The 21577-nt window shown below is 43.6% G+C and overlaps 2 long non-coding RNA genes across 5 annotated transcripts; both read left to right on the forward strand.

The window, feature by feature from the left end:
* Positions 1–1148: 1148 nt before the first annotated feature.
* Positions 1149–6016, forward strand: LOC150039303 (uncharacterized). Of its 2 annotated transcripts, none has more exons than XR_016534378.1 (2): positions 1149–1737; positions 5769–6016. It is a non-coding gene; the product is annotated as an uncharacterized LOC150039303 (long non-coding RNA). The 2 variants fall into 2 exon arrangements; XR_016534379.1 differs by lacking the exon at positions 1149–1737 and adding an exon at positions 1747–1902.
* A 1067-nt stretch (positions 6017–7083) lies between these two features.
* On the forward strand, positions 7084–11757 carry LOC150039304 (uncharacterized). 3 transcript variants are annotated; one of them, XR_016534396.1, is made up of 6 exons: positions 7084–7395; positions 8625–8684; positions 9533–9920; positions 10758–10920; positions 11004–11082; positions 11507–11757. It is a non-coding gene; the product is annotated as an uncharacterized LOC150039304 (long non-coding RNA). The 3 variants fall into 3 exon arrangements; XR_016534395.1 differs by lacking the exons at positions 7084–7395; positions 8625–8684 and having other exon boundaries at positions 9456–9920; XR_016534397.1 differs by lacking the exons at positions 7084–7395; positions 8625–8684 and having other exon boundaries at positions 9456–9920; positions 11004–11043.
* The last annotated feature ends 9820 nt before the right edge of the window (positions 11758–21577 follow it).

Raw genomic sequence — 21577 nt, forward strand, 5'->3', positions numbered from 1 at the left:
ATGAGTGTTAAGGTGCAGAAGAGAGAAGCAGAAACAAAATGCTCTGCCTTAGGAACGGGATGGTACACATACAAGCGTTAGATATATTATCTGCCCAGCCATCAGGAGTGTGTGGGGTGTGTGTGTGTGTGTGTGTGTGTGTGTGTGTGTGTGTGTGTGTTTGTGTGTATGAACCAATCCTGGGACTGGAACTCAGAGCTTGGGCAGATGGGTATGAGGTCATGACTCGCAACTGTCCCTGTCCCAGGTTCTGATTCCATTCTTAGAGTCCAGCTTTCACCTTGCTTTTGCATTCCATAGGCTTGCAAGAACTAAACCTGATGTATTTTATTTCCCCTTTTTTGTTAAGGCTGCAGCTTAGTTTCTATTGTGTGCAACTAAAAATGTCCTAAATTACAGAAAGCTTTGTTAAAGTTCTAGCCTGAACAAAGAAAACAGGGTTGATTCCAGAACTATTTGGGAGATATAGTCAATAGACACAACATAGATGCTTTGTGAACCAGCCAAGCTCAATTACCCTACCACCTCCACCTTCCCCTTGTAAGGTGTCGCTAAGCACCCATAGTTTCAAATGGGGAATGTGTTGCTGTTCCCTGACCTAGAAACTTCACACCCATAGGCAGGCACCCAGGAAAGCAAAGACAACCAAAGCCTCTTTCTCCTAAGAAGAGAATAAGACTTGGAAAAAAATAGTGAAGTAAGCCAGACCCAAAGAAGAGTAGATTGCATGGTTTCCTCATTTGTAAGAACTAGAATATGTCTATTGTCTTCTTAACAGGGTATCTCAATAACCCAATTGCCTGGCTCACAACACCACATATAATGAAATGTATCCATGAACTCTGAGACATGGAAACTAGAGGTTCTTATTATATCTTGTAAGTAGGGATTTTTTTTGTTATTGTTGTTTGTGTTTCTATTAAATTTCTGTAGCCTGTGTATTGCACATGTTTATTTGATGTGTGGAAGGGAAAGGGAATCGCAGAAACTGCAGGACAAAGGATGAACTAATGCAACATTGAGACACACTTGACACTGTTGTATATGAGCAGCTTGGAGGAAGGGGAATAGGGAGAGGCAAGTGGGAAAAAATGAGGGATGGGGTAACAGTGCTGAAAAAAATGTATTCAATATTTGTGTAACTGAAAGTCCCCTGCTCATCACTTTTTCTAAAAAAAAAAAATTAAAGAAGAGAACAAAGAGCCATGGCCTCTGCCTCAATACAGACAACAGATGGAGCTAAGCGTCAAGAGCTCATGCCTGGAATATTACCTTCTCAGAGAGCTGAGACTTGAGATTTCTGTTCAGAACTAGCCCAGACACATGAATGTGTGAGACTCTTATCTGCAATTAGCCAACAAAATTAAAACGAAAATGGAGCTGGGGTTTATGTGGTAGAATAAGCTATCCTTAAGCCCAAGAGCTAAGAGCCAGTGCCCAGGCATTGAGTTCAAGCCCTAGTAGCAGCACAGCACTGGAAAAGGATCAGGAGGGGAAAGAGGAGGAGGAAGAGGAGGAGGAGGAGAAGCAGGAGAAAGAGGAGGAGGAGGAGAAAGAGGAGAAAGAGGAGAAGAGAGAAGAGGATAGAAGATAGTTAGATAACCGCGGAGGACGGCGAAGAGGAGACTGTGGGGTCAGGGGACGAACCGCTGGGCTTTCTCTCCAGGCTGCCCCCAGTTCCCACCGGCCTGGACTGCAGCTCCCTGGAGCGCGACCCGGACCTGCCGCCTGCCACGGGTACGTCCCACTTCGAGGTCCTGGACTACTGCACCCCCGAGGTGACCGAGATGATCGCGGGGGACTGGCGCCCGTCTAGCATCGCCGACCTGGTTTTCACCTACTGAGCCCACCGTCAGCGGGGCGCGCACGCCCCCAAACCAGCTGTTTACATACAGGAATCAGGTATTGGGGCCCCTCGGAGGCCGAGGCTGGCACCCCATCTCCCGCGCAGCCTCCCCCCCTCCTGGATGTGCCCATCCCCCCGTCCAGACGCGCCCCTCCCCCACAGACACACCCCAAGGCAGCCCAGCCCCCACGCTTTCCCTGACATCCAAGCCCCTCCCCATCCAGTCCTCAACCGCACAGCCACCAGCAGCCAGCCCCCCCTCCTCCTACGCTGATTCGCCCCCCTTTACGGACCGCATCCCTCTCCTCTCCCCCCCACCCTACTTGCTCACGCCCTTCCTCGTGGCCGGAGGACACGCCCCCCTCCCTCGCTCGCTCCGGATTCCCTCCGTCCTCGCCTAGCCTGCCTTTGGGGTTCCGGGGGCGATCCTGAGGGGCGGCCCTCCCAGGCCCCTCCCCCACCGGAGGTGGGGCGCGCTCATTCCACCCCCCCCCGCCCAGCGCGACGCCCCGCCCCTCCGCTTGGGCCCGCCCTCCTGCGCTTGCGCATGCCTAGTGCTCCTTGGGAGGAGGGGGCTGATTCCCGGCCAGATGCTGGCTTCCTGCCGTTTGCTGGGGGAAAGGGGGTGGGGGGGGGCGAGTGTGGAGCGATCCTTTGATCCCAGAGCCCGTGGCTCCCTCTCAACCCGACAGGGCGTCATTGCCTTAATGGGAGGAGCACTGGGAGAGAGCTGCCCGGGTGGAGTTAGTTTGAGCTTGAAACTCACCTAATAGCCCATGTGCTCCCCTCCCCATGGGGTTGCCCACGCCCACCTCACCCTTGGCTTCAACTGCCTTTAGAGCCAAACTGGGTCCCCACAGACATCCCTACTTACTTGCCCCCGAGAGATTTAAGAGTCCCGAGAAAGAAAGGGACTTTCTCAGAAAACTGTTGAGCTGATGCACCCACCAATCCGGAGACAGGTCCCAGCTGCTCCCTCCCCCACTCTGGGAAACGCCCTATCACCTCAGGGCACCTTCTCAGCCCGGGCTCCTCCCTAACAACTGTCCCTTCCAATCACCCAAATCCATCCACAATCACAGCTGCAGTATTCAGTGGGAGAAACTGAGGCACGCTGGTGGTAGGAGCTTGGAGCAGCAGGAAAGTGGTTTGAAAGAAACCATCGTCCCCATCCTGGGGGACCGGATAAGGATGAGTTGAGGAGAGTGGACATAGGCCGATTGCATCCCAGCCTTTTCCTGTGTTAAATAAGGATGCGCTGCTGTTAGGAAATCGTGTCCAGTTCAGGGTGTCCGTGGGAACCCTGCCCCCACGCTGTTAACCCTCTCACCCCATAGCCCCAGCCCCCTCTGGCCTCTCCCTCCACCCCCTTCCCTCACTACCTGTATCTCACCGGCGTGTGTTCACCCTCTGGGTGCTCACACATTCTCATTCACACACACAAATCTCAGGAACAAACGGTCCCAGAGTCCTCGGGGTCCCTGCCCAGGGTCTCTGGAGGGCTCTGCCCCACGCGTTCCCTTCGCTGACAAAGCCACCAGCTGCCTCCTTTAAGCTTGGTGCTCCGGCTCTGGGCCTTTCTTGCGCTCTTTCTTTTCTTTCTTCCTTTTTTTTCTTTCTTTTGCTTTTTTTAAGAAAACAACAAAAAGACTATGAAAAAAAATGTCATGTGAGTGAAGAGATGTCACTGTCTGTGGTCTTGGAGAACTAGTCTCCTAGCTGAGTTGGGAGAATCTCTCCCTCTGGGGGCACTGGCACCCACAGCAGGACTTCAGCCAGTCTGATGCCAGGACTGAATAAAATGTATTTGCCCCAACAAAAAAAAAAAAAAAAAGAAGAAGTTAGATAACCACCCAGATAGGGTTCTAGAAGAACACCGAGATGACATCCGTGTCTTTGTTGCTTCTGGGAGGTGCCAAGCTGTCATAAACACAAGCACCACCACTGCCAAGGACAGAAAGAGACAGCAGGAGCTCTGGGCCAGCATGGTTGCAGCTGGCCCAGAGACATCTGCACTCCTCCATCTTTGCCTTCCATGAATGTAAATGTCACTCCAAAGTCATTTCTCCCTTCAATTAGAAACTTTCTTATTCTCATTTTCTCTGCCAAGTTCAGAAGCTTGAGAATTTTTCCATTAAATATATATATTTAACTCAGATTTTAGATTTGTTCCAGATTTTTGTCTATTTCATAAAAAGAGAAGAGGGCTCCTCCTGATTCTGTGGTGGCATAACTCGGAGTGGGCACGTTCTGGAAATAAACTCCAAACTAAAGAGAGATGGAGTTTTTCCCAAGATACACAAAGTCCTGCCAGTTCTGGGCCCAAATCCACATCTCAAGATGAACAGGACAGTTGTGTCAAAGCCTGAATAGAGCACTTGAAGAAGTTCATTCATTCCTAAAGCATCTTCCCCAAGCCCCCTGTCTTGCGTCCTCTGGATTTCTGAGCAGAAGGTACCTCAGTGGCAACCAAGAAAAGACGCCTGCATCCACTCCTACAAGAACACAGTAGGGCTGCTGCAGAATTTCACCCCTAAGATTTAGGAATAATCCATACATAAATGTTCCTCCTCACCAGCAGGGAACTCTTTTTATTGGTTTTTGTTCTGGACCTGGGGCTTAAACTCAAAGCCTGAGTTTTTTTGTTGTTCAAGGCTAGCACTCTCCCGTTTGAGCCATAGAACAATTTCTGGATTTTTAAATGGTTAACTGGAGATAAAATAAAATAAATCTCACAGACTTTCTTACCCAGGCTGGCTTCGAAACACAATCCTCAGATCTCATGAAGTTGCTAAGATTAGAGGCATCACTTTTTATGTTTGCAAAAGTCAATCTTTCTCTCTCCACTGGTTCCAAATGGGCTAAGCTACAAGGCCAGTTATTGTTTGTGCAGAAATTATCTCCTTCCCTTTTCTCCCAAAACACTTTTCTAGCTGATGTTCTGTGTTTTTTTGGTTTTGTTTTTGTTTTTTAGAACATCCTCAAAACTCAGAGCAGAAGTGATGGCTCTTTAGAGAGCCACAGTTCCCAAGGAGGAGCTGTGCTGGCTTCCTGATGGTGCTTCTTTGTTCTGTGGAGCTGTACATTCTTTGGCCTCCCTGGGAATGCAGAAAGCTTCTCAGGCTGGTGGCAGCTCTTTTTTAATTTCTCTGCTGCAAATCCTTTCCCTTCCACCCTCACTGAGGTTTATTGAGCCCTCATTTGTCCCAGACACACCATCGTTCGCACTTTTATGACATCGTTGTTTCTGTCCACTCTAGCACAGTTGAGGTTTTAGGACTCAAAATGTCTTTCACTTCCCACTACCGCCAAGGAGAAAAAGCCACATAAAAAAAGGTTCACACAATGCAGGTCCAGCTTTGTCCAGAAATGGTCAAAATGGCATTGTAGAGTCAGCCACAAACTGGTAAAGAAAAAGAAACTAAAGACAGGGTCCAAATTTCAAAAATTTAGCTCAAAACTAGTCCCCTACTCACCACGATGCATTGGTCAAGGCCTGTAATCGTAGCTGCTCAGGAGGCTGAGATCTGAGGATCACACTTCATAGCCAGCCCAAGCAGAAAAATCCTTAAGACCCTAACTCCAAAGAATCATCAAAAAGCTAGAAATGAAGCGGTTGCTCAAGTGATAGAGCACCAGCCTTGAACAGCAGAGTTGAGGGACAGTACCTAGGTCCTAAGTTCAAGTCCTGGTACTGACAATAAATAAATAAATATTTCCTGATGAGAAACTAACTTCTTTTCTGATAAAGACATGTCCCCATACATAACCACTTCCATTTAGACAGTCAAAAGGCCTGTACTTATTTTATATCCTGTAGTATTTTGAGAGGTGACACTTTCTCCCATTTCCCCACTGTACCTAAATAGGTGCCATGCTGAGTCCACTGCTCACTAGCTGTTTGTCCCCTTTCTCTCTCCAGAGGACACCAGGAAGGGACCAAGACCTTTCCCCAGAGGCTGAAATGAAACAACCCCTGATGAAGATTACCTGCTCCAGAAACACAAGTCCTCCAGGAGAAGAGCTAGACTAAATAAACAGACAAGCTGGTGACACTGGCTCACCAGCACACAAGGCAGCACACAATTTACAGGAGCCCTGCCCCAAAAATCAGTATTAATATATATTACATATGTATGCAATACAGTAGAACAAAAAATATTCTCTTAAGACAGATTGTATGCTTGTTTCTGTTGCAAAAAGGGGATTGTTTTCATGTACAGAGCATCACATAGCATCTTAGCAAATTTTGGATTGTCTCCTCATTCATAGTTTCCTTGTCTTTCTGAAAAGGCTTTACTTACACTCCCTGAGGAGCAAGATAACTCATTGAGAGACATTTACAGACTGTGGCTGAAGACATATTTAAAAGTTTCTTTCCCCTGGCATTTATCTGTGCAGCATATTTCTTTGTTGCCTGAGCTGCTTGTTTATCGCCTTAGCTATTTGTTTGTTCGTGGAGGAGAGTACCATTTTGTGAAATGACGTCTTAAATTTAAATCTTAGAGAGAAAATATCACTCCCTTTTGTCTGGATTCATGGTTTTCAAGATGTCAGTGTCACTGCCAGCAGCAAACATCTGTCTGCCCACTGACTTTGGGCTGAAAGGTCACCCAGAGTTATGCCACTTGGTTTTCCTGGGGGCGAGTAGGGGTTCTCAAGTTGTACAACAGACAGGCCAGCCCCCAAAAACACAAAGGAGGAAGAAGAAAGAAGAAGTGTGTGTGTGTGTGTGTGTGTGTGTGTGTGTGTGTGTATGGTTTTTGTGTACATAGGATGAGCAAATGTAAGTGAAAACATGTGCAGGACATATGAGTATTGTATATGTGGTGTGCAAATATGTTGGGTGTGTGTATACAATGTATGTTTATATATCACATATGTGAGTGATGTGCTAGTAATATAGCAACTATCACTTGATTTCCCCCTTCTCCTCCGTGTTAATGTTGTACCTTGCCATCGACCTTTAAATATATAGAGATATGTTTCATATATACTATATATTATAATATGTAAATATTATATGTATTAGAAATTTATAGATATTTAACATTGGGCAAGGATGAGAGAACTTTATGGTGAATATGGAGATTCCCGTCACATGTTATTCTCATTTTGTCAAATGGTTTCAGAATAAGTCCAGTGTATCTCAGTGGCTCTGTCCAGTTCTATAATCTGAAGCTTCTCTCTGCTGAGTCCTGGGGAGTGATTGGGGATCCGAGGATCGCCGCCTCCGTGGTCAGATGGAGCTTCCTTTTGTCTTCATCATCTACCCTGGAGAAGATGGATGTGATTACACACAGGCCTCGCTCCCTGCCGAGACCCTGATGGGCAGCTCCTACCCCAACACCAGGCTCACTTGATTGTGAGCTTGCAGTGCATTGGGCAAAGGTTTGTTTAGTTTGCAGGCCATTTGAGTGAAATGGGCCCGGCTCGGCACACAAGGCCAGATGCTCTCTCAAGGGTTGTCGATGTAATATCACTCCGAGTGCTCTCCCTCCTATCTGCGTTCTTACCCTTTGCTCCATCTTGCTTCAGGCCTGGCACAGGTGAGACACCTGCCATTGCTGACAATCTCTGCTGAAGTGGTTGATAATGGAGTTTGGTGTCAGGATGGACAGTGTGTGGGAGAGGGAAAGACTTTAGGCAGAATAGAAGACTTCCTGCCTTGTCAGCATGACCTAACGCCATGTTAGGGTCAGATGCATGAAGGACAATGAAAGGTAGATATACCGACGTGTGGGCTTCCTCACCAGACTCCTTGCTCCTCCTAAGAAACACAAGGGAGTGGCTGCTTTGTGAGCGATGCTGTTAGGAGGAACTTCTGCCAGCAGAGTCTGACAGTAGCTGAGGTTTCTGTGTCAAAAGTGCCTCAGGAGAAGTACATGGCCTCTATCTCTTGAAGTCTCTGCCTGGAGCTGTCAGCCACAGGCTTTTACTGAGAAAAAAATTGTGGGGTCTAGCAGGCACGAGACCCAGGAACAGAGGTTGCTTTCAGCCTGAGGACCCTAGATGGACTAGCTCTAGTAAGAGTGCTTCCTGTAGTTGGAGGTAGTCCTGCCAGGAAGCTGAAACCACACCGAGATTTCTCTACAGACATTTCTTTGCATGCCATGGACCATATAGTAAGTTTCTTGGGGAGTTGAGTTGGTGTTTATATGTTTCCAGAAGTCCTAGCTGTCAACAAGTACTCTTGGCTTCTACCTGGGAGGTGTTGTCTGCCCAGAGGGCAGGAAGAAGTGCAGGGGGGGGAGGGGGGAGGCAAACAAGCACTGGTAACTCCATTATGCATGCATGCACCCCCAAACATCATTGATTTCATCCTTTTCAGAGTAGAACCTACACATAGCATGTATGTACACCACACACAACACACAAGACCATACATGAATATTACATAGGATAAATCATGGACAAAACCCACATCAGCTCTACTCTTGCCAATGTACTCCTGAGCCTCTCACCTTCAAGCTCAGATAACCCTGTGGTTCCTGTGCTACTACATTCTACCCTACATTCTGAAACTGAGACCTTGATTTTGTCATTAAGAAGTCACTTATTTGGTTTAAATGATGGTAGTGACAGATGGGAATTGAACTGAGCATGTGGGTGCTGTCACTGTGCTTTTTTTAAAAAAAAGGAAATTTATTGTTCCTATAAATGGGATAGGCAAAGCAGTTACAGTTACATAAATCAGGTAATGAGTGCACATCTTGTTGGATAATACTCCTTGTGCTTTTTTACTTTTTCTTTTTTTCTTCCTTTTTTTTTGCCTAAGGCTAGTGTTCTACCACCGAGCCACAGCACCACTTCCAGCTCTTTTGGTGATGAATTGGAGGTAAGAGTCTTCTGGGCTTTCCTGTCCAGATTGGCTTTAATCCTCAGATCAAAGACTCCTGAGTAGCTAGGATTACATGTGTGAGCCAACAGCACCTGGCTGGATTTTTTTTCTAATGCTTACATTCGGCAAAATAAAAGGTGCATCACCCAAGCTTGGTATGTAAGATTTATTTTTAGGAATCTATCCTTCTGCAGATCAGATCTGAGAATTTCCAATACAATAAAAATTGTGTGGCAGGGGGGGGGTCGGGAGATTGGTCTAATGGTAGAGTACTTGCCTAGCATGCACGAAGACCAGGGTTCAATTCCTCCATACCACATACATAGAAAAAAAGCCAGAGGTGGTACTGTGGCTCAAGTGGTAGAGCTCTAGCTTTGAGAAAGTCCAAGGACAGTGCTCAGGCCCTGAGTTCAAGCCCAAGACTGGCAAAAAGAAAATGTATGTGGACTTGAACTACTACAGTCATGGCCAGAAACTGCAAGCTGACAGTCAGCTGGTTGCGTGCTCTAGGGTACATTTGCTGTTTCTATCATAAGAAGGGAACATATTTTCACTTATTTATGGGAAATTTTTAGCTAAACTTCTCAGATTCTTTTGCCTAATTTATGTGTAGATATGATCTCAACTTTTTGCCCAGGTGTAAAAGAAACTCTTTCTATAAAAGGGACAAATAAAACATTGGAAATGCAGGGAGTCAGCCACTGTCCCACACATAGAGGAGGAGCTCCAACCTACACATATTGGTCATGGAATGACCAGTCTCAGAATAACAACCATTTTCCTGCCAAATTTATTGAATCTCTAATAAAGGGGAGACATGGCATTTAATCTGTTTTCATTTTCAGAGAGCTGGATATCCCCAGGGCTGGAAACATTGCTACATTGCTGCTTGAATGAAATCATAGCAAGACTCACATCACTGATGTGTTGTTACTTGGTGCTGTTTAACTTCAGTGGAGGAAGAAGGGACCGGATGGGGGGATGAAGGGAGGATGAGGGGAAATTAACAGAATAAGAGAAAGGAAGTCAAAGAGTAGAGGGAAAAAAGATGGGAGAGGAGGGATGGACAAGAAAAAAGGAAAGAAAAGCACGAAAAAAGGAGGAAGGACTCACCTCACTTCTAGTGTTCTTCAGTAATCCAAGTGGTAATACAGATTGCGAAGGAAAGTCCTATCCACTGAGTGGAGACCTGTAGAACACCACGGATCAATTGAACATCAAGGACCCTCTGAGGTAGGTGTTAGCATTGTAGTTCATAGATAGAAATGTCAGGTTTGATTTATCCAAGGTCACCCAGCTAGTCAGAGGCAACCTCAGAACCCGTTTCCATTCTATCTCAAGGCATACCACTGCATTGACAGAGTGTCACCTGCACAGTTCAAAATGGCCTAGTTCATAAAACAGAGTCAATATATACCAGGCAATTAAGGCTCCAACCTTACTGTTACTTTTATGTTGGGAAAAAATATAGTGTTTTGAAGCTTTGAAATGATACCCTGTTCAGGAACAAAGGATATACAGGTAATTCCCCAGTCCCCAGGGTCCTGACAACCCACACAATGACAACAGAAAAGAAAGTCTAAGCTAATACTTTCTTATTAGTGAGGACAGTGTCAAAACTCCACAGAGTAGATGTCTAATAATTCCGATTCCAATATCTGACTTAAGGTTGAGCCCAAGCCGGTCTTCCAATTACTTCATATGTTATAAGGCAAATCTATGTCACAAAGCAAATCCAATAGCCAATGAGGTGAAATTTTTTTTTCCTCCGGAGATATTTTCCAGCTTCTAAATGAAGAAAATTCTAAACTAGTCTGTCAGTCTGTTGCAATCAACCGTGAGTTAATGTGCCTGGTCTGTGCACATCGACGGCTACTCTTCATGGAAGAGAAATAACCAGACAACATTCAGTATCTCCTAGTAGCAGTCACCTATCACCTTTGCTAACAAATCTCCTCTGAATCCCATACTGCCTTTGGATCTATTTACAGGGAACACAAGGACAGGAACATGTAATCAATGATTGTTTCTCTTATTATTGTCTGGTCATCATGCAATGACCACCCTCAGGTGATACAGAGGAACTCTCTACAATATACACTGGAGTGTAATTGGAAAGTGCCAAAGGAGATTTCCCACTTTGCACATTGCCATTAGTGAATGATGACCCTGCCAGCAAAGCAACAAGGTGCAATAGATGTTCCTCCTCCCTCAAAGGAAACCTAAGAAAGCTGTGAGTAGAGAAAAAAGCTTAGTACATGCAAATATAGCTGGGTGATTGTCCTATACCTCATTAATATTGGCTTCTTTTAATAGAATTAGGAACTAAAACCTAAAGACACCTGTGCAGATGGAGGTGAGCCACAGAGAAGCAACACAGAGAGTTGGTTTTTATGTATGTATGTATTATGTATGTATGTGTTTATTTATTTTCATCATCAGGGTGATGTACAGAAATGCTACAGTTACATATGTAAGGTAGTGAGTTTATGTCATCTCAAACATGCTTATTCCCTCCCCTGTTTTTCTCCCACTTTCCCTCTCTCCCTAGCCCCCAGCCAAGTTGTAAAGTTCATTCCCAACGTACTGTCTTGTATCACTGTTGACACTAGTTCACCCTTTGTCTCACCATTTTGTTGGTTCCCTTGTCACTGTATGTGATTTTGGCACCTGGTATATTGTCTATATGGTTATTTGAATTAGGGAAGGAAAGGGAAACAACAGGGACAGTTTTGATTGGAATATTCTGGCATTATGAAGCAAATACCGTAGCTGGATGGTGGGAGATACAGATGCACCCAATTTATTCTACTCCTCAGTGGTGGGTAAGTTCAACATTCTTTGGTCACATGGAAGGACAGCAAGATTATTGGAGGAGCCAGTCTGCCTTGCCATGAGAAACTCACTCCCACTAGAATCACCAGCATCATGAACTCCACTGTCCGGGCAGCACTTCCTCTACATGAAGCTGATGGGTATGAAGATAGATTCACAAGCACTGGGTGACCAGGATCCAGCCAGCAGGATAAACTACAGATAACAACTGTCCAGGAGTTTTCCCTATTTTAAGTCTTCTTTTGCTGCAAATCAAACTTGTTGGCAAACATATGTAGTCACTCTTTCTTTTCTCCTCAGCTCAATCTACAGATCAATGTTCTGCCTTGTGACTGCCAGAATGTTAAACACTCAGTCTCTGTTGCATGTATGTAATTGTTCATGTCAGCAAACCTTGGGATTTATAGTATGAGAGAAAGAAGACTCAGAATGAGGTTAACAAAGGTGAACCTCCTTCAGTGAGGTTGGCAAAGGTGAAATAAGAACTCAACAATCCAGAATTCAAACTGAAAATATCACTAGAAATTCATGATACATTTCAGTGAAAAATGGGTATGTGTTTCCTACCTCTGTTTGCTCCCAATGTCTAGAAATAATAGTCAACTCCACACCAGTGAGCATCTATAGTTCCCTGCGGATTATCTCCAAATGCCATTTTCTATGAAAGGAGCCAGATTCCTAGGAGACATGACACATTCTAGATAGAGCAAGGCACAAGGAAGATGAATGTACCCCATCAGGAACCTAGAAGTCCATTGGGCTAAGTTTTCCTGTGCTAAGATATGACCATTTTAATATCAATAAGGAGAACAGTTACAACAAGTTGAAACATATCAAATATGAGAGTATGACAAGTTGATATAACTATCAGATTAGCTTCAACACACAAGTTCATGGTGATATGTAGTAGAAGAAAATAAAAGCCATTGACTATCTTTGGAAGACATTACAGCATTCACTTATTGCTTTGAATAAAGAGAATCAGTCGTCCATTCTCCTTTCTACTTTAACTACATGGCAGAGTAATTTAGTAGCCAAGGAGGTGAAATGTCCCTTTGTAGACATTTTCTAGCTTAGACATGAAGAAGTTGGTAAACTAGAGTGTTAGCATGTTGCAAACAACTAATCAAGGAAGAAAAACAATCTGGTATTACATGTCTCCTAATAAAAGCTACCCAACAAAATTCCCTGAGTCTGGTGTTGCTGCTAGATCTATTAAACATACTACACAGATCAGGTGATCAGTCCCATGAGGATGGTCACAGCCAAACAGACTGGAAACTGCTACAAGAGGGATAGTCAAGTTTCTTTCGTAATGAAATATTGTGAATATAAAATGGTGACTAAATCTTCAGCTGTAAGGTTTCATTGCATTCTAACTCAAATAAGTTACAAAAAAATTAAAATAAAAATCACCTGACAGACACCACCTCATACCTATATTCCTAACCATTCCAGGGGCTGAGCTCTGAAGATTACAGTTCAAAGGTAGCCTGAGCAGGAAAGTTCATAAGACTCTGATCTCCAAGTAAGCATTAAAAAGTAAATAAAGGGCCGGGAGCATGGCCTAGCAGTAGCATGCTCACCTTGCATACACGAAGCCCTGTGTTTGATTTCACCATTACCACATACACAGAAAAAGCCAGAAGTGGTGCTATGGTTCAAGTAGCAGAGCACAAGCCTTGAGCAAAAAGTGTCCAAGTACAGTGCCCGGGCCCTAAGTTAAAGCCCCACAACTTAAAATAAATAAATCTCAAATGGTACAGAGCTACTCTTGAGAGGAGGGGAAAAAAAGACCTCAGGGACAGTATCCAGGAATTCAAGTCCTTAGTCTAGCACCAAAATAAACAAAAAAAATCACTTGTTTATTAAACATCCCAAGAAATGAAAATATTCATTAACCTCTGATAAAAAATGATTATTCAGTTCTTAAATATTATATCTATATACATGTAAATTATTTGATGTAATACTTATTTTAGTAGTTACTTCATAAATCAAATCTTTTACATGAGATTTGTTTAAAAATAAACCTGGAGAAACAAATGAATAAAAGTTGGTTATATCTGATAATTACAGAAGTTGGATAATGAGGCTGGGAGCATGGCCTAGTGGTAGAGTGCTTGCCTAGCATGCACAAAGCCCTGAATTCAATTCCTCAGTATCATATACATAGAAAAATCTGGAAGTGGTGCTGTGACTCAAGTGGCAGGGTGCTGGCCTCGAGAAAGCTCAAGGACAATGCCTGAGCCCTGAATTCAAGCCCTAGGACAAGTAAAAACAAAAGATGGACAACGAGTACACAAAAGGCACCTCCTCACTTGTGTTTGTATGAGTTTCAAAGCGGCTGAGATCTGAGGATCATGATTCAAAAACTAGGCTGGCAGGAAAGTCTGTGACTCTTTATCTCAAAATAACCACCAAAAAAACCCAAAAAGCAACAAAAGTGGAACTGTGACTCAAGTGAAAGAATACAAGCCTTGTAAAGTTTAGAGACAGTGCTCAGGCCCTACGTTCAAGCCCCAGAATTAGTACCCCTCAAAATAAAGATTTCATAATAAACAATTTTCAAATGTTTTTAAATAATCTCATATACATCAGTTGCAAAAATACAACGTATTTCTTTTTTATTATCTTTTTATTGTAATTAATAAAAGGGTTACATGATATTTGCCAGATAGAAGGTGCATTAATTCTCATATATTGATACCCTTTCATATGTCTTGGTCCCCATTCCCCTCCCCTCCAACACCCCCCGCACCCCCATCTTGGTTTTCCCCCCTTCCCTATCCAATTTCAAATAACCAAATACAAATAAATCCAATATATCAGATAACAAAGTGAGATACTGCAACAATATGAGATAACCAAGGGACAGCACAAGAGATGAGAGATAACATAGTATATTAAGGACAACAATCATTCATTATATGGCTTTTGTTTCAATATCCTGGAGGTCTTTTCAATTAGCTTCCTACTATGTGGCCTTATGTATCAAGGTTTTGCTCTGTTGCAGATCTCTGCTAGTAGAGCCCAAGGTTTCTACTGATTATGACAAATGAGGGAAACCATTGAGCCTAAATTCTTTTGAGTCTGGCTTACTTCACTTAATATGATTTTTTTCTAAGACTTTCCATTTCCTAACAAATGGGTCGATGTCATTTTTTCTGACAGCAGCATAGAATTCCATTGTGTACAAATACCACAACTTGTTGATCCACTCATCAACTGAGGGACATCTAGGTTGGTTCCATATTTTTGCTATGGTGAATAATACTGCAATGAACATTGTTGTGGTAGAATACAACGTATTTCTAAACATAAATATTTGGTAAGGCACAGTTCCCATTCATAGTCATCTAGTCTAAAAATTTCCCTATTTGAATTTCTTTACTTGATTAGCATATTCCATGACTCCTCCCTTCAATATCTATTGAAAATACTTTCCTAATCTGTGGATCTTCCCATAAAACAAAACACCTTCCAAATGCCCACCCCCAGCTTGTTCCTAACCGAGACTCCCCAATCTAGAAGAATTATAATTGACATCATTACAAGTAAATTTATATTTCACTAAATAAAAGTAATTAATAGAGAGAATGATTGGAATAGGAGTTGCATGCCAACTTTACTGCAGTATAAAGTTCAGTATAAAGTTACCTAATAACCAAATAAACATATATACAATATATCTGATAACAAGGTAAGATACTGTAACCATATGAGATAACCAAGGGACAGCAAAAGAGATCAGAGATAACAAAGTACATTAAGGCCAACCATCACACATTATATGGATAGGGAAGAGGGGAACCAGTATAGGAAAGGGGGAAAACAAGATGAGGGGCTGAGGTGGGGGTGGGGAAATGGGGACCAAAACATGAGAAAGGGTATCAATGTTTGTGAAGTAATGCACCTTCTATCTGGCGAATATAATGTAACCCTTCTATTAATTACAATAAAAATAAATGTAAAAAAAACAGTTACCTATAGCAGAAGGTCTTCCAAAAGAGTAAGATAATTAGAAACATTGAAAAGAGGCATATCTGTAAACAGAAGTTGGCTGTGGAAATGGGAATGGGACAATGATAAAGAAAATGAACTCCCTATCAAACAGAATCCACACACAATGCCTAGGCTACAGGCATAATAGCCAGAAGGACAGGGCATGAAGAATGATGAGAAATCTGAGTGGACTCACAGATAGGTCACCAAGTGTCAGGAAGTGGGTGGCTACCATAGTGGAAAGCCCACCAAGACTATGACATCACCATCGGCAATCTTTCTCTCTCTGCTTGCGGTTTAAACCTGAAACCCTGGCACTGATGCTGCATACTTGCCCTTCTACATGGTCTACTCAGCAATGGGATCCACCCTTGACCTTCTATTCTGCATCTTGAAGAAACCAATTGGTATAAATTTCTTGCTATACAACCTATTTGTATCTCATTATCATTTGTATAAATCGCAGTAGTGAAGAGAGGGTTTAAATAGACAGGTTCAATAAACCCATAGAACTAGCCTCTAAAGATCAAAGCTATACACTATTTACCATAGCAAAGATATGTAACCAACCCAGATGTCCCTCATTTGATGAGTGGATTAACAAGACTTGGTATTTATACACAATAGAATTCTATGCTGCTGTCAGAAAGAACGACAACGCCCCATTTGTAAGGAAAAGGAAAGACTTAGAAAAAATCATATTAAGTGAAGTAAGCCCAGACTCAAAGGAACATAGGCTCAATGGTTTCCCTCATTTGTCATAATCAGTAGAAACTTTGGGCTCTCCTAGCAGAGATTTACAATAGAGCAAAACCTAGATACATAAGGCCATATAGTATGATGCTAAATGAAAGGAACTCCAAGATACAAAAACAAAACTATATAAGGAGTGATTGTTGTCCTTAATGTACTGTGTTATCTCTCATCTCTTTTGCTGTCCCTTGGTTATCTCATATTGTTACAGTATTTTACCTTGTTATCTGATATATTGTATATATGCTTATCTGGTTATTTGAAATAGGATAGGGAAGAGGGGAAAACAAGATGAGGAGCGGGGTGGGGGGAGGGAAATGGGGACCAAGACATGAGAAATGGTATCAATGTTTGTAAAGTAATGCACCTTCTATCTGGTGAATATAATATAACCCTTCTAATAATTACAATAAAAATTATATGAAAAAATTAAAATAAAAGTTAAATATATGTATGCAAAAAAAGATTAAAACTACAGGTCTGCACCATCTACTCATACCCCGAGTTTTCAACACACCCAAACTAGAATTTGAGGTCTAGCCTACTTCTCTCTCCATCCAGAAAAACCTCTCCTTGCCCCAGGATTTATATGCATGGATTGCCCATGGGCTTCTAAGATAGGAGAAAGTAAATGTTAAGGAAATGAAGGCTAGCTAGATGGAAGACTAGCTAGATTGATATCTTCTAACAGCCTGCAGTGTGATAAAATGACTGCAAACAGAAGCTGAAAGCAGCTTTCATGAGCACCTTGGAAGGCTCCCCAGGCAGGCTGAACTGCTAGGGGGGGTCCTACCTGAAAAGCCATCACAAGATGTGATTCCCATTTCTTCCTAGCACAGGGCCCACTTTGATGCAGAAAGAATGAAGAATAGGTTGTAGAGTAAGGCCCTTGGACAAGGGGAGGGAGAATTGCCATTTGGAGAGCTGTGAGAAGCCACAGATGGGGTGAAAACTGGGGCTCTGAAGAAGGGCAGGGAGGAGAGAGAATGGAGGTTCCTCTCATAAGAAATAACCAGCAAGTATTCAAGGAAGAGATAAGAACAGAAGAAAATAGACACTTGAAGTATACATGGGAAGCTGAGTACTTGCTTGCACATGGGATTTCCTCGGTACCACATACATAGAAAAAAGCCGGAAGTGGTGCTTGTCAGAGACCAAGGAGTTAAACGGAACAAAGCAAAGACCCTCTAGCCTTGGGCAAACCGCACCTGGTTGAGTCATCTGCACAAAATACTTCTCGGAATAACCGCAGGTTGTGTCGCTTGGGTTAGCACAATGGCCAAAAGAATAACCTGACCCACCCCTAGCCTTGAGATTTCCCGTTCTTGTTATCACAAAAACTCTCCATCCCCCCCCCCTCTATACTCCCTTCCTTACACTCAGGGTATATAAACCCTGCTTTACTTTTAATAAATGAGACCTTGACGTGACTCAGATTGTCTCTGTCTTTCTTTATGCGCCTGGTCTCCTTCCTCTCTTTCCCCCATTGGTTTTCTTCTCTTAGGAGGTGCCTCCTCGGGTCTGACGAATAACTGAACCCGCGGGACGGGAGAAGTGGCGCCCAACGTGGGGCTCGAGGCACGGTGACCTACCGGACGGCATGGAGAACAGGGGACCCCGATTATATTAAGGTAGAGACGCCCACACCGCATCGCTCGTGCACCGTGGGAGAGTCTTGAGGTAAGTTCTGCCGTCCCATCAACCATGGGCAAAGCGTTATCAAAAGAGGTTTTATTTATAAAAGAAATGAAAAAGAGGTTTTATTTATAAAAGAAATGAAAGGATCACTTAGGGAGAGAGGAATAAGAGTTAAAAAGAAAGATTTGGTAAAATTCTTTTGTTTTGTTGGAGAAAAGTGTCCGTGGTTGGTCTTGCACGGACCAGACATCCATCCCCTTACCTGGAATAAGGTAGGAAAAAATATCAATGATTTACTCCGTCAGGGAGAGGAAATCCCCGAGGCCTTCTTTAGCTTCTATGGGGTTATTAGAGATATTTTAAAGGAAGCAGAGGAGGGAGGTGACAGTGCTCGCTTACTAGCTTTAACAGAGGATTACCTAACGGAGTCACGTTGCCCGTCTCGCAAAAGCGAAAGAGACAATGAAAAACCTATGGTCACTGGCCTTCGGCCTGGCTCTCGCACTCCCTCTGTGATTGATGAGCCTGTGCCCTCAGGACGCCGCTTGGCGCCACCTTTAATCCCCGAAAAAGAGGAACAAGTCCAACCCCCTTTAGAAGACAGGATCAAGAACAATACTAAAAAGAAAAATATGTCACTAAAACCTTATAAAAATATTTATCCTATTATTCCTAAGACTTCTCCTGATAATGGCAGGCTCAACCCCCCCTCTGAGGTGGAGCTAGAGGAGGAGGCAGCGCATTATGAGGAAGAAAGATATGGCCCTTTTTCTCTTCCCCAAGTTTCTGCAGCTACACAGACTCCAGAGATAAGGGCCCTTCACTGGCCCACCCCTCCCCCCTATCCAGACACCTCTCTCCCGTCAGCCCCACCACAGGAAATGTTGAGATCATTTTCTGTTCCTCCGGAGGTGCAAGGTCTCCTTAAATCCAAAGACTCTCTCTTGAAACAAGTGACAGAATTAAAAAACGTGCTTCATTTAAAAAGAGAGTTAAGGGACCTCACTTTGCAAATTCATGATTTACAAATGGATCTTGTTGGGGAAGCCGTGACTACCCCCCATGCCTCGGGTAACAAGCCCGCTAAAACACCCTCGGCCTCAAAGAGCCGCAATAGTAGACTCAAATCCGGGGCGCAAACTGTTTCCCTCTCCTTCCCCGTAATTACTCGCTCTAACACTCAACCTCGGGAACAAGAGGGGGAGGGAGGAGAAGCGGGAGAGGAGGAGGCGGACACCACCAGAAGGCAGGAGGAGGGACAGAACCTAGATTCCTCTGCCTCCGAGGAGGAAGGGGGTGATCAGGAGGAGGCAAGGAGACATTCTCAAATTACATATAGGAAATTAACGTTTAAACAAATTAAAGAACTACATTCGGCTGTTAAGAATTATGGAATTAACGCCCCTTTTACTTTAACAGTACTGGAGGGCCTCGGGGGTGAGGGACATTTATTGCCTCATGAGTGGCACAAGATTGTACAGTCTGTTTTAACCAGGAATCAATATCTAACCTGGAAAGCTGAATTTATAGATAAGGCAGAAAATCAAGCCATTACCAATAAAAAACATACACAAATGGCTTCATGGTCTTCTGATAAAATTTCAGGGAGGGGCAAATTTGCCTCGGAGGAAAAACAACAAAAACTCCCTGCAGGAATATTAACCCAGACTGCTCAGGCTGCCCTGGCCGCCTGGAGAGCCGTGCCCGCTGCAGGAGCGGTTACTACCTCTCTTTCCAGGGTAGTACAAGGCAATAATGAACCATATTCTCAATTTGTTGCCAGACTGTTGGAAGCAGCCGAAAGAATATTAGGTGAGGTAGATACAGATGATATTATAGTTAGACAGTTGGCCATAGAAAATGCTAATGCAGCCTGTAAAGCTGCTTTAAGAGGCAAAACAAAAACCCTAGATTTAAATGGTATGATTAAAATTTGCAATGATGTGGATTCCTTTGAACATAAAATGTCTAAATCTATTAATTTGGCCATTGGAGCCATACTCCAAAACCAGACTCCACCTTCAGGAAAACTAGGACAAATATCTAGCCCTAAAAACTGTTTTAAATGTGGACAAATTGGACATTTTGCTAGAGAATGCCCTGGAACTATTAAACAACCCAACGTTCCTGGGACGATTCCCCTCCCCCTTCCCCCTGGCCTTTGTCCTAAATGCAAAAGAGGCCGTCACTGGGCTAGAGAGTGCCGGTCCAAGACCGATATAAATGGCCAGCCTTTATCTGCGGTCTCGGGAAACGGGCTATGGGCCCCAGCACGGGGCCCTACCTACCCACCACGACAACCAATGACCCTTCCCGCCCAAAATCTGCCTCTGATGCAAACATCGCTGACTCAGACTTGTTCCGAGCCACTGCAGGCAGCGCAGGACTGGACCTCTGTTCCTCCACCACCAGGATTATAACTCCAGAGGAAGGAACAGTTGTTATAAACTCTGGAAGGTTCGGGCCTCCCCCACCAGGAATGTTTTTTCTTATTATAGGCCGAGCTTCAAGCTCACTGCAAGGACTCTCTGTCATTCCCTCGGTGGTTGACACCGATTATTCAGGCGAATTAAAAATTTTAGTTCATGCCTCCGCCTCTCAGTCCAAGGTACTCCCTTCCTACCCCTTTTTGGTCTCCCAACTTATTTTTCTGGGGCTCAAGACTTCTGTCAGATATTTTGGCAAGGATCCTGATATCATAATCACCCCTTACTCTAAGGAGCAAATTAATTGGTTACAACAAAGACAAGATGATTGGGCTGTGTTATGCACTGGGTTCCAGGGTAGCTTTGATACTCACATGCCCAGCGACAGACTTATTCAATTCCTTAATATCACTCCTTTCGTTTTTCTAAAAAATACCTTGATAAAGCCCATCCCCAATACTTTGAGCATCTTTATTGATGGTTCAAAAAATGGAAAAGCTTCATATGTTATTAATAATGTTTCCCACTTTGTAAATACTTCCTTTAAATCTGCTCAGTTAGTAGAATTATTTGCTGCGCTTTGTGTTTTTCGGTTATTAAAGACCCACCCTTTTAATCTGTTTTCGGATAGCCATTATGTTGTCAGAGCTTTACAAGTTTTAGAAATGGTTCCGGTTATTCAGCCTACTACACCTACTTTTCAATTATTTTTTGAATTGCAAAAACTTATTAGACAACGTTCGTACCCCTTCTTTGTAGGACATATTCGTGCTCATTCCGGCCTGCCTGGGCCACTAACCCGGGGTAATGAATTAACTGATTTGGCAACCCAAATAGTTACCTTATCTCAAACAGTTGATCCGGTGACCCTTGCACAAGAGGCCCATGCTGTTCACCACCTTAATGCTCATACCCTGCGCTTAAAATTTAAAATTACTAGAGAACAGGCAAGGCAAATTGTTAAAAACTGCAGAAATTGCCTAACCCTGCTCCCTGAACCCCATGTAGGTGTAAACCCCAGAGGGCTCATACCTGGACAGCTTTGGCAAATGGATGTTACTCATGTCCCCTCCTTTGGAAGGTTAAAATATGTACATGTTACCATTGATACCTTTAGTGGATTTATTTGTGCCTCCGCTCATTTAGGGGAGGCCACAAAAAATGTTATAAACCATCTCCTATATGTTTTTTTCTGTCATGGGACAACCCCAAACTACAAAGACAGACAATGGG

The sequence above is a fragment of the Megascapheus bottae genome, unplaced genomic scaffold, assembly GCF_031878675.1.
Source record: "Megascapheus bottae isolate mThoBot1 unplaced genomic scaffold, mThoBot2.hap1 HAP1_SCAFFOLD_40, whole genome shotgun sequence".
NCBI lineage: Eukaryota > Metazoa > Chordata > Mammalia > Rodentia > Geomyidae > Megascapheus > Megascapheus bottae.